This window comes from Macrobrachium rosenbergii, chromosome 21, assembly GCF_040412425.1.
Source record: "Macrobrachium rosenbergii isolate ZJJX-2024 chromosome 21, ASM4041242v1, whole genome shotgun sequence".
NCBI classification, from domain to species: Eukaryota; Metazoa; Arthropoda; class Malacostraca; order Decapoda; family Palaemonidae; genus Macrobrachium; species Macrobrachium rosenbergii.
The window spans coordinates 22,190,644-22,203,143 of NC_089761.1; the positions used below are offsets into that span (position 1 = coordinate 22,190,644).

At 35.6% G+C, this 12,500-nt stretch overlaps 1 protein-coding gene across 1 annotated transcript in view; it reads right to left on the minus strand.

Moving 5' to 3' along the window:
* LOC136849807 (zinc finger protein on ecdysone puffs-like) overlaps positions 1–12,500 on the minus strand; it is a 520,057-nt gene that overhangs the window by 144,703 nt on the left and 362,854 nt on the right. The gene's annotated exons all lie outside the window — the stretch shown is intronic.

A 12,500-nucleotide genomic window follows, 5' to 3' on the forward strand; every position in this document is an offset into this window, starting at 1 on the left:
GGAGAAAATGAGGTTTGTGGCGTTATAGTTATTGAGGTGTTTGTCAGGTTTCAGATGAGATGCAATTACATAATATGAACGAAATAATTTGCTTGGATAGAGATTACCTGATTATTTCTAATGTCTGGGAATTTAGGAAATGAATAAAATACTTTATAATTTACTCGCTTTTCGCGTGTTAGCTAAACGTTGGAAAAGGGAACAGCTATCTTCTATATAACGATGAGAAAATATATCGGAAATGAAGCAATCTACTTAACCCCCATAAGGTAATGGGGGTATGTGAGAAAAGCAACGCTAATATTATAATAAAGCAGGACGGGGGGCAGTACCTTGAATCTTTGTTGCCTGCGTATTTGAAGAAACACTTACGTTGAGAGAGAGAGAGAGGAGAGAGAGAGAGAGAGAGAGAGATTCAGTATCACTGATTTAAAGAAAGTTATTCACTATCACTGCATTAGGAAGAGATTCACAGTTACAGCATGAGAGAGAGAGATGAGCTGAGCTGACGAAATTTTTTTCTTATACATCACTTACGTCGTCGCGTAAGCGTAAGTGTACCAAAAATTTCTCCTCCATGAAATTTTTATGACATGAGCTAACGGTGACAGTTATGAAAGCTACCTGGATGACTTATTGACATAAAATTTGTCAACCGGGGAAACGCGCTTTGCTAGAGCATATGCGCGAGTTTGCAAACAAGTAAGAGAAAAATTTAATATTCTTTAAAACATATATATGCGAGAAATTATTACTATTATTATTAAACGCTCAGTTCGTTTTATTAATTGTTTTTCTTGCGCTGGAATGGTTGCAAGCAATTGACCAATATTCATATCCGGTGGTTCAGTGATGTGTAGGAGGTAGTTCTCGCTGAATGTCGACTAGTTTCGCCCTCCTCGTTAGGGCATTATTATTATTATTATTATTATTATTATTATTATTATTATTATTATTATTAGAGAGTTAACCCTATTCGTATGGAACAAGCTCACAGAGGCCATTCGACTTGAAATTCAAGCTTCCAGAGAATATGGTGTTCATTTGAAAGAAGTAACAAAAGGTAACAGGAAATACAGACAGAAGAGATCAATTATTAGAAAAGAAAAAATAAATTAACAAACTAATAAAGCAATACATCAAAATGTAAGTAAATGATTAAAATACATGTATAAATATATAAGTGTAAAATACAACCATACGAGGTTTTAGAGCAGCTATCATTGCTTGAGTAAACGCTCCAAGCTTTATCTGAAAATAACAAGCTGAATATTCGTTCTTTAAAAATGAGAGAGAGAGAGAGAGAGAGAGAGAGAGAGAGAGAGAGAGAGAGAGAGAGAGAGACTTTCATGTAATTTGAAAGCGCGCTCCCACCCTCCACAAGCGCCCCAACAACTACCATAAGCATTTTATATCTTTCTATTGAATCATGATATAACCAGAAGCTCTGTTCCCGGACACCTGCGACCTGTAATAAAGTTATAAAATGTAGTAAAAAATTTCCGCGCATAATCCCGAGCGAACTTTTGATAATATCGGCTCTCCTGTCTGTGTGGAACATGAGCCCCACAAAGAATGCCGTGGCGCTAGTGATGCCGAGGACAGGATGTTTACGATTATTAAAAAAGCCAGTTGTTTTTTTATCGAGAAATTTCCTGTGTGATACATTTTAGGCGTGTGCAGTTTTTATTAACCTATTATAAGAGACATACCGAAAGACATATAAGAAAAGTATTAGGCAAAAATTGTTAAGAAGAGGAGGTTTAAGAAATGTAGCACTATGTCTGCAGCTCACTATGACTGTTTTTCGTGAGCTGAAAATTTATTCAAGTAATTTGCAAGGAATACTGATAATTCCAGAGATCCATTTGCTAAGTAAAAGTGATTCGAAATATTCTCAGCACACAAGCGGTCTTTTAATGTATTTTCCAAATGTGTTTGAGTTTTCGTAGCTGAAAAACCGACCTACTAACCAACCCTCTCTCTCTCTCTCTCTCTCTCTCTCTCTCTCTCTCTCTCTCACACACACACACACACACACACACACACGAGCACAAACACACACACGTGTATATATATATGTATGTATATATATACATACATACATATATATAATACATATATATATATATATATATATATATATATATATATATATATATATATATATATATACATATATGGGATCACAAACCATTCTACTACTTCTGCTACTGCAGCTAATAGTACAAGATGAAGCAAGGAAAAAAAAAAGCTCTGACGAAGAAATACAACGCACTTGACATCATTCTCATCCTGAAACTTCACGACAAGGATTATACAGGAGCTTCGATGGAGTAGGACTACCCGAATCCTTGCCGTAGGAGCCCATTGCCTCTTGTAAAACCCAGGAGTTATGAAAGAGAGAGAGAGAAGGAAGGGGCAAGAGGAGAAGGGGCAGGAGGTGGAGGAAGGAGAAGAAGAGGAGGAAGAGAAAGGTGTAAATCCCTTGGGATACAGGGGAAGAGGAACGTGAAGAAGGGGAGGAAGAGGATTAGCAGTAAGAAGGAGGATGAGAAAACAGCGTAAATTTCCTTGAGAAGAAGAAGAAGAAGAGGAGGAGGAGGAGGAGGAGGAGTAAGGAAGGAAAGAGGACAGGGAGACGAGAAGGAAGGTACAAATGAGGAAGGGGTGAAGTGAAGAAGATGCAATAAGTTACTGATGCAAACTCATTATCTTCCCCGTTGCTCTCTCTCTCTCTCTCTCAGGCATCCCATCTCAGGAGCAGTTTCCTTCCAGAGACCAATATCAATTTAGGATTTCGGCGGAGGGCTGAGGGGGAAATTTCGCCTTACCCTTCCATTCCATTATCGCCGTTAGACGCCCTACAACGCCGCAGTCATTTCGTCCCATTGAATTCTACTTTCATGATGGCGCGGCCTCGGTCGCTTTGCCACTTCTTACCTCTGATCCCTGCTGCTGCTGCTTTTACTTCTACTACTACTGCTACTAGTAGTTATTACTTATTAGAATAAAATACCAAACGAATTTAGTTATCTTCTTACGGGAAATTAATATCGAAAGAAAAGTACAGGCGGTATGTTGTAATAAAACAATTTAACTGCACACGACGACCTATTAAATTGATAGTTCGTTCACTTCTTATTTCATTTGTCTCCCTAATTGTAAAACTATGTACCCATACAGAGTGTAAGACTAGTATTGCACCAAAATCTATATGCTCATAATGCTTTCAATAAGCATAAACCAGTTAACCCCAAAGAAAGTCTTGTAAGTCCCTTAAAATACGGAAGACTTTAGTAATCGGATTAAACGGAACCAAGGACACGAAACAAAATCTTGGCATCAGATGGAAAGAAAAATTCACATCGTCCTTTTGGTTGACCAAGATCTCCTACTCTATAGTAGACGGTACAGTGAAGAGCTCTTTTATGGCAAAGCTATTTAGTACAAGGGCTCGTAGACAAGTTCATGCTATAGTAAGTCCAACAGTGACCTTGCAACGGAGAGTGATTTACAGTACAGGGGCAAATACGAAAATTATATACTCTACCGGGTGCTGCGCAAGGAGTTTTTATCGCAAAAGTATTAACAGTACATGGACACGGAGATATTTCCATACTATAATGAGCATAATGAAATGACCTATCATCACAGGACTATTGAGAGTTCATGAGCACAAAGACAATCCCATTTATATCAAAACTACTGACTGCAGGGGCACAATGACAAGTCTACATTCTAGTGGGTACAACGAAGTGACCTCCTATCGCAAAGCCATTGAGACCATAAGTGCACGAAGACTACGCTTTACCGTGCATAATGAAATGACCGTTTACCGCAGAGCTACAAACGGTTTCGGGAAAGGAAGGCATGGGGGAAATAACGTTCCAAGCCATCAGACAAGAATGCAAGGTCTAAAACACGTTCGAATTAAATTTATGAATTAAGAACCTAACAAAGCAGTCTAGCTCTGTAGTTGCTATATCCTCATGATGAATTATGAATACTTGACCTGAGTTTAATTGTCCTCATTATATCTTTCGTATTTAACAACAACATTTCTTCTTTTTGTTGTTTATATATTTTTCATGCATGGACCTAGTTATACCGTTTTCTCAGAACGTTCGTCACGGTTAAGGTTTTTTTCGTATGAATTTTGAATAATTATGAGAATATAAGATTCTTGATATTCTTTGAACTAGTTTAGAGAAATAGCGTAATGGACTTATAAATTACTTTTCATTTACTTTTACACGTGAAAAAGAAAATTATCAACCAAAATCCACAAAAGGCTCTAGCCAAATGAAGAGACGTTAGGCGTCACCCGGAACATATAAATTATATAAATTAAACATGAAATACAAAAGACACTTGTGTACTATTACAGATACTAATTACAGAAGTACAAGCGTAGGTAATAGTAGTAGCAGCAGGAATCGCAGTAGTAGAAAACAAAACTCGCCCAATCCTAAATGTAATTATCAGAAAAGGAAAGACACAGTTTAAAAAAAAATATTAAATACAAAGGACAGCTGTGTACTACTGAGCAAGCATTAAAATACAGAAACACTAGTGGAAGCAGAACTAGCAGTAAAAAATAAAACCCGCCAACTTCCAGACGTAATAAGGAGAAAAGGAAAAGAGAAAGTTTAATAACATCGAGAGAAGCTTTCGACTCCCTTTGAAAGAGAGAGAGGAAAAGGTTCCTCGGCGTCTAGATCTCTTCATCCAGCAGGACGCAAGGAGGATGATTGCGTAGGATTTCCCAAGAATCCTTACCAGGATCACCGACAATGGTGGGAAGTGATTTATAGCTTTCATACTTTTAGGAGCGCCAGCCAAAGGCCCAGTCCGCCAGAGGCCGCCCACTCCCACCTCTCACGCCCGTGCCCCGCCTCCCTCCCGTCGGGAGAACTGAGTTGTAGCATTTCTTCCCTTTAGGAAAGTATATATTTTCTTTCATTTTTTCTTATCTTATTTTCAGCCTGTGCCTGATTCCCATTTGTAGGGCGATGAAGCCAGCCTGATGTCTTTTTTTCTTGAGACAAGCAGAAGCTGGTACCCAGTTGCAGCTGGGTAGACTGATGTGCGGTGGGCTGGGAGAGATCCACGGCCTAGCAAACGCGAACTGAGCACTTAACTATTCAGCAACTACGCCCTCTTCCGCTGAGTTATCATTATAATAAATGGTGGGCGGTGGGGTCCTCACCATACATACAAAAATACACACACACACACACACACACACACACATGCATATATATATACATATACATACAATGCATATACACACACAAGCACATGTGTATAGTATATATGTATAATATATATACTATAACACACACACACACACACACACACACATATATATATATATATATATATATATATATATATATAAATAATGATATTTAGGGCTTTTATGTTTGTAAATATAGAAAGTATGGGTGAATAAGGGACAAAAATTCACATATATATATATATATATATATATATATATATATATAAATTTATTATATATATATATATATATATATATATATATATATATATATATATAAAAAGTATGTATATATGCGTATTGTACAAGTATACATGTTGCATAACAGACGTCAAACATTACTATTACATCATCTAAGCATCACAGCATTTTAACATAATACATTGCACAGCGTATATGCGCAAAGTGTGCGTATCTCAGAACGCCATTACGAGGATCCATCCCAGACGGCTCATAACCATAAAAGCAATTATGAACATGATGTAAACGAATTTGGTAAATTGCTGGATTTACCGCTATCAGTCTCCGACTTCTCTCCGAAACAAGAGGATCTGGGCGTGTGTTGATTCTGTTCATAAATTATGGAATATAATTAGAAGATACATTCCAATTACAACGGAACGATTTCTCAAAATCAGTCAAATGTTCCCAGGCGTCTGGCGTTCTATTAAATGAAATGTGGCGTTCCAGATCCGTAGAGATTCTCCATCGTTTTATTTTTATGCAGTACTGCAGGCATAGCACCTGAGGCTATTTGTTATTAATTTATATTCTCAAAAGTAACAAAAGCATTTGTAATAATAATAATAATAATAACAATGAGGGAAGTAAATAAAAAACTCCAATATCAGCACTACTACTACTACTACCACTACTACTACTAATAATAAATAATATAATAACAGAAGTAAATAAAAAACTCCAATGATACTATTACTACTACAACAACTACTACTACTGCTGCTACTACTACTACTACTACTACTACTACTACTACTAATAATAATAATAATAATAATAATGATAATAATAATAACAATAATAATAAATACGAGAAGCAAATCAAAATCTCCAATACTGCTACTGTTACTACTACTACTACTACTTTTAATAATAATAATAATGATAGCAGTGATAATAATATTAATAATAATAATAGCAACAAATCAAAAGCTCCACCACTGCTACTACTAACACTACTACTACTATTTAGAACAACAACAATAATAATAATAATAATAATAATAATAAAGAAAGTGGGATACAAAGTACACCACTGCATGGGTCACAGCAGTCTGACACTTTTAAAACGCAATTGACAACAACAACAAGCGCATCTGCCTGCGCAACCTTCATAAACAAGTATAAAATGTGCCGAAATTTCTTCGGCGCAATCGAGTTTTCTGTACAGCGTATGATCAAGGTCACGAAAATAGATCTATCTCTCGGTGGTCTCGGTATAATGGTGTAAGAGCCGCGACCCGTGAAACTTTAACTACGGCCCGGTTGTGGCCTTTCCTATCTCGTTGCCAGACGCACGATTATGGCTAACATTACCCTTAAATAAAATAAAAACTACTGAGGCTAGAGGGCTGCAATTTGGTATGTTGGATGATTGGAGGGTGGATGATTACCATAACAATTTGCAGCCCTCTAGCCTCTGTAGTTTTTAAGATCTGAGGGCAGACAGAAAAGTGCGGATGGTCAGACAAAGCCGGCACAATAGTTTTCTTTTACAGAAAACTAAAAAAGGATAACTACTTAAAGCAACAAAAATAATTCTTAAAAATTCGATCACATCAAAAACTTCGAGAGACAACAAGGGCCAATGATTATTGTGAAAATGTGCGTTCTGATTGGGCATTTGGAAAAGAATAAGGACAAAAATACAGTCACTAATAGTCTATTAACTTTTCATAATTGCGTCCAAAAAGTGCCGAAATTGGCTAATTTCGGTTCATACTTAGAACTTTCATTTACATTTGTAAACTTCAAACGTTCAATTGTTTGCTTTGGTATTTACGAACGATGGCCGCAGAATTTACTAAAAAAAATAATAATAAAAATAAAAGAAACATGATAAACGATCGAACAAAAGAAATTACTTTTGAATGAGACTTTAATTACCGTTTCATTTCGAAGATATGAAATAAAAAAAAGAATTTTACCACTATACTGTTAAAAATCCCATCAAGATATTTTTGTGGGTTCCAAGTACTGTTATTCTTCAAAGCTCTTGAAAATTAACTGAAAAGAGCAAAAAAATGACAACCAAATGGCTACAAGCACACACCGTATTTTATTGTTTCATTTTTATTAAAGATAAAAATAAAAACAATTTGATAATTAGCATGGTAACCTAAAAATCGGCGATGACTGAAAGAGAAAACAAATTGATGCACACATCCTCTCTCTCTCTCTCTCTCTCACACACACACACATACACACATACTAAATGTATGATGCATATATACGGAGCAACAGAGAATATTATAAAATTGCGTATAAAGAATGTTTTCTTTTCCCAACTGCATTTTCCACTGTCTGAGATGTTTATATATATATAAATATATATATATATATATATATATATATATATATATATATATATATATATATATATATATATATGTGTGTGTGTGTGTGTGTGTGTGTGTGATGAATTACATATATACATGAACTGCATAAAAACACTGGTTCATAATTTCAAAATCCGTGAGTGTTAATAAATTTTCTATGTCCCCAGAAAGGAAGAAAATAAATTAGGGATCAGTCTTAAAGCAAAAAACAAACACAATGACCAAGCCTTTACCTTATTTGAAATTTACTGATATTCTCCGTCGCTCCACCTCCGCCATCTGCAAAAACTTTAATTCGACACCGATCGCCTTCCGTATAATCGCACACACGCTCCTTCCAAAACGAATCACATCCTTCTCCCTCCTTCAGGATCTCTGCTCCACAATTCACCACCTCATTATTCTCACCCGGGACACATTCCCCCCTCTCCCCTGCCCCAATACAAACCCTCCTCCTCCTCCTACCCCACCTCCTTTCACATCAGCCTTCCCTGCGATGTCGTCTTTGGCGAACTCGCCTTCACCCAGGCAGTCCCTCCCCAGCAGCACTCCCCCAGTTCCCCCTTCCCTTCCCCTTACCAAGCCACCCATCTCCCCTTCCCTCCTTCCCTCCCCGTCCCCAAAGCTATATCTCATTCTTGGGGAAGCGATATATGAAGCAGTCGAGTCCCAAGTGTTGATATAAGTGGCACTCCGACCCACTCACCGTGAGCTGGCATCTATTATGTCGCTCTCCATCCGGGCATAGATTACGCTTTCGACCCCTACTCGAAAACAAACCTCGCTTTGGCTCTCTCGGTCCTAATGGAAGCACGGCCCGCTTACTTGACTCTCCCCACACCCGCTTCCTCGCTCTTTCTTCTTCGGCCCTTTGTAGTGTGCTGTGTCTGTCTGTCTGTCTTTTTTTTTTATTTTCACTGCCTGACTGACTTTCCCGTGCATCTGTCAGTCTGTGTATTGCGCTGTCTTTCTCTCAAGCTAACGCATAAACTATATTTAAAACGTATCAGAAATCTGCAAATCGGTTTCGCAGGTAGGACATATAGATTTCTGAATTACTAATTACATGTAATAAAACATACGCTTATACAGACACTAATAAACACAATATGCAATCAAACACGAAGATACACAAAATATAAATAACTCCATATGTGCAACTGTCATGAATGAAAACACGCCATGACATATAAGCAACATCAGCGGCGAAATTACAAATTTTCGAATATCAAAACTGAAAACATGAAATCAGACATTATTATCAATGAACTTCTAAAGGAAAGGAATCCCAGTAGAAGTAAAATATTCTTTCATAATAAGAGTGATGGCTGACGTGGTCAAACTGATAAAACCATTAAAAAAAGTAAAAAAGGCGCCGAAGTTTCTTCGCGGCCCATGAAACTTTAACCACGGTCCGGTGGTGGCCTGTCCTATATCGTTGTTAGACGCACGATCATGTCTAACTTTAACGTTAAATAAAATAAAAACTACCGAGGCTATAGGGCTGCAATTTGGTATGTCTGATGATTGGAAGGTGGATGATCAAAAAACCAATTTGCAGCCCTCTAGCCTCAGTAGTTTTTAAGATCTGAGGGCGGACAGAAAAAGTGCGGACGGACAGACAAAGCCGGCACAATAGTTTTCTTTTACAGAAAACTAAAAAGGGTCCACGTATACCAGCCAATCTAGTGTTATCGGATAAGAGACATAAAATTCTCTGTTTTTTTCAATCGCCTTTCCTGTTTTCAGATCTAAGAATAACGGAGCCTTTTCCTGTTACATTCAAAGAACCTTTCCTCCTTCTTCTTCCCTCTTTGATAGCAGCCATTTACTCGTTTGCTTTTCAATTACCTTTTCCTCCCTTTATTACGTAGCGTTATCTACCCCTCTCATCTGTGCTTCTCTTATCACTGGTCTCTTCGCTCTTGTAATTCTTATCTGCGTTTTCATTACGCACGAGGTTCGTTCTCTCTCTCTCTCTCTCTATCTCTCTCTCTCTCTCTCAGGTAAATGAATGCATACGAGTGTACTTTGCAATGTGTTATGAAGATAAATAATCTGTTACAAGAATATGCCCGAATCTTCTTTTATTAAAAGATAATAAACTTATTCATCATTCAACATTCTGATGATTACCAACAGAGCTGAGAATAATGATTACTGATTAGTGTTAGCTTTAGAAAGTGCACACATACACACACAATATGTATGTATGTATGCATGCATATATATATACTGTATATATATATAATATATATAAATATATATATACACACATATAATATATATATATATATATATATATATATATATATATATATATATATATATATATATATATATATATATATATATATATATATATATATATATATATATATGAGACATTCCACGCCTACTTCCCTCTGACTTATGAGAACAGACCATATCGAAAAAAGCAGTACTTGGCATCCAGACGGGGATGTATGACCCAGTAAATTACCGCAAGCAGCAATAAGCGCTGATTTAGTGCGCGTACTCATGTAACTCACACATTCTCAAGACACTTCCTGAGGTGTATAAATATGGATATCAATTATATCACACAATGAACTATCCGGGTGACCATTACAAAATGCACGTACATCAGATACAAGGGGACTTCCGGTTCAACTGTCATCTATCCACTTAATGACCAGATGAATAGCTTTTGAATTCTCTTTACGCCCCTGTTTTCCATGATCACTATCATCGTTCGACACTATTTTTTCGCTTATCAGTTTATACATATATATATATATATATATATATATATATATATATATATATATATATATATATATATACTGTATATATATACATACATATATATATATATGACTTAGCATTATCCAAGACCACACACACACACACATATATAAATACATATGTATATAATATATATATATATATATATATATATATATATATATATATATATATATATATATATGTATATATATATATATATATATATATATATATATATACATACATATATATATATATATATATATATATATATATATATATATATATATGTATGAGGTGTGAGTGCATATTTTGCTTACTCACACTCAAAGCAAAGTTGACAAGCCACTAGAGACACCAGTCTCTAGTGTCTTCTCTTTCATGTCTGTAAGTTTTTCCTTTTGTGACGGAGACTGAGAGCTGAAGAGGCTCCACTCAACTATCTTAGATTAACTATAATGTTCACATGACAATGACAGTAGGCAAATGAATTCATAAGCAGCATCACGGCTAATGCATAGCACTCTCGGCTCCTCTTGCTATTCTGATATATGCAAATACTTGTCAGAGAGAGAGAGAGAGAGAGAGAGAGAGAGAGAGAGAGAGAGAGAGAGAGAGAGAGAGAGAGAGAGAGAGGGTTGATGCATACATACAAACATACCTACTCAGGTACGTGTATGTGTATATATATGTATATATATATATATATATATATATATATATATATATATATATATATATATATATATATATATATACACACATACATACATACGTATACACATACATACACCCGAGATAAAAAAAACTTTCGCATCCCTCAAAATTTGCAAATCTTGACCTGGTTCCACATCGAATATCGTACAATGAAGACAAAAATATTTTTGGTATCTGTCAGGCCAGCAAAACTCCTACTGGCATCAGCAACCTGAAGAAGGCCAGAGAGGTTTTTATTCAAAAAGTTTTTAAGTGTGTTTTTTTGTGATAAAAACTGGAAAATCGCCAGCGGTGGCAGAAAATGCCATAGGCAAGAGCAGAAATTTGGATTTTAAGTAGAGTAAAAAAAATCTCCGACCTACTTAGTTGAAATAAGATCCTGGACTGCTCAGTCCTCTGTTGCTAATACAAAAACAACAACAAAAAATACTATTGCTACTAAAAATAATAATAGTAAAAGAATGATAGTAACAACAACAACAACAACAACAACAGCAGCAATAATAATAATAATAATAATAATAATAATAACAATAATAAAAATAATAACAATATAATAATAATAATAATAATAATAAATAATAATAATAATAATAATAATAATAATAATGGCAATATGCCCACAACATGGCGAGGGTATTACAATATCCATCTGCATTGATATTTCATTTAAGAATATACAACTCCTCATACGCAGCAAAATGAAATATACCCATAATATAATAAAGATACTAAAACATCCGCCTGCATTTACATTTCACCTAAGAATATACAAACTCCGCATACTCAGCAAAAATGAATAACCATAACATATGAAAGTATTAAAACATTCATCAGCATTTACATTTCACGTAAGGATATACAAACTCCCCATACTAAGTAAAAATAAATATAACCGTAACTTAGAACACCCGTCTGCACTTATCATCCGCACAGGAATACACAAACTCCGCATACTCGGCAAAAAGAAATGTAACCATAATATTTGAAAGTATTACAACAATTGTCGGCATTTACATTTCACGTAAGAATATACAAACTGCATACTCTGCAAAAAGAAATATATGAAAATATTAAAACATTCATCAGCATTTACATTTCATGTAGGACTATAGAAACTCTGTATACTCAGCAAAAAGAAATGTATGAAA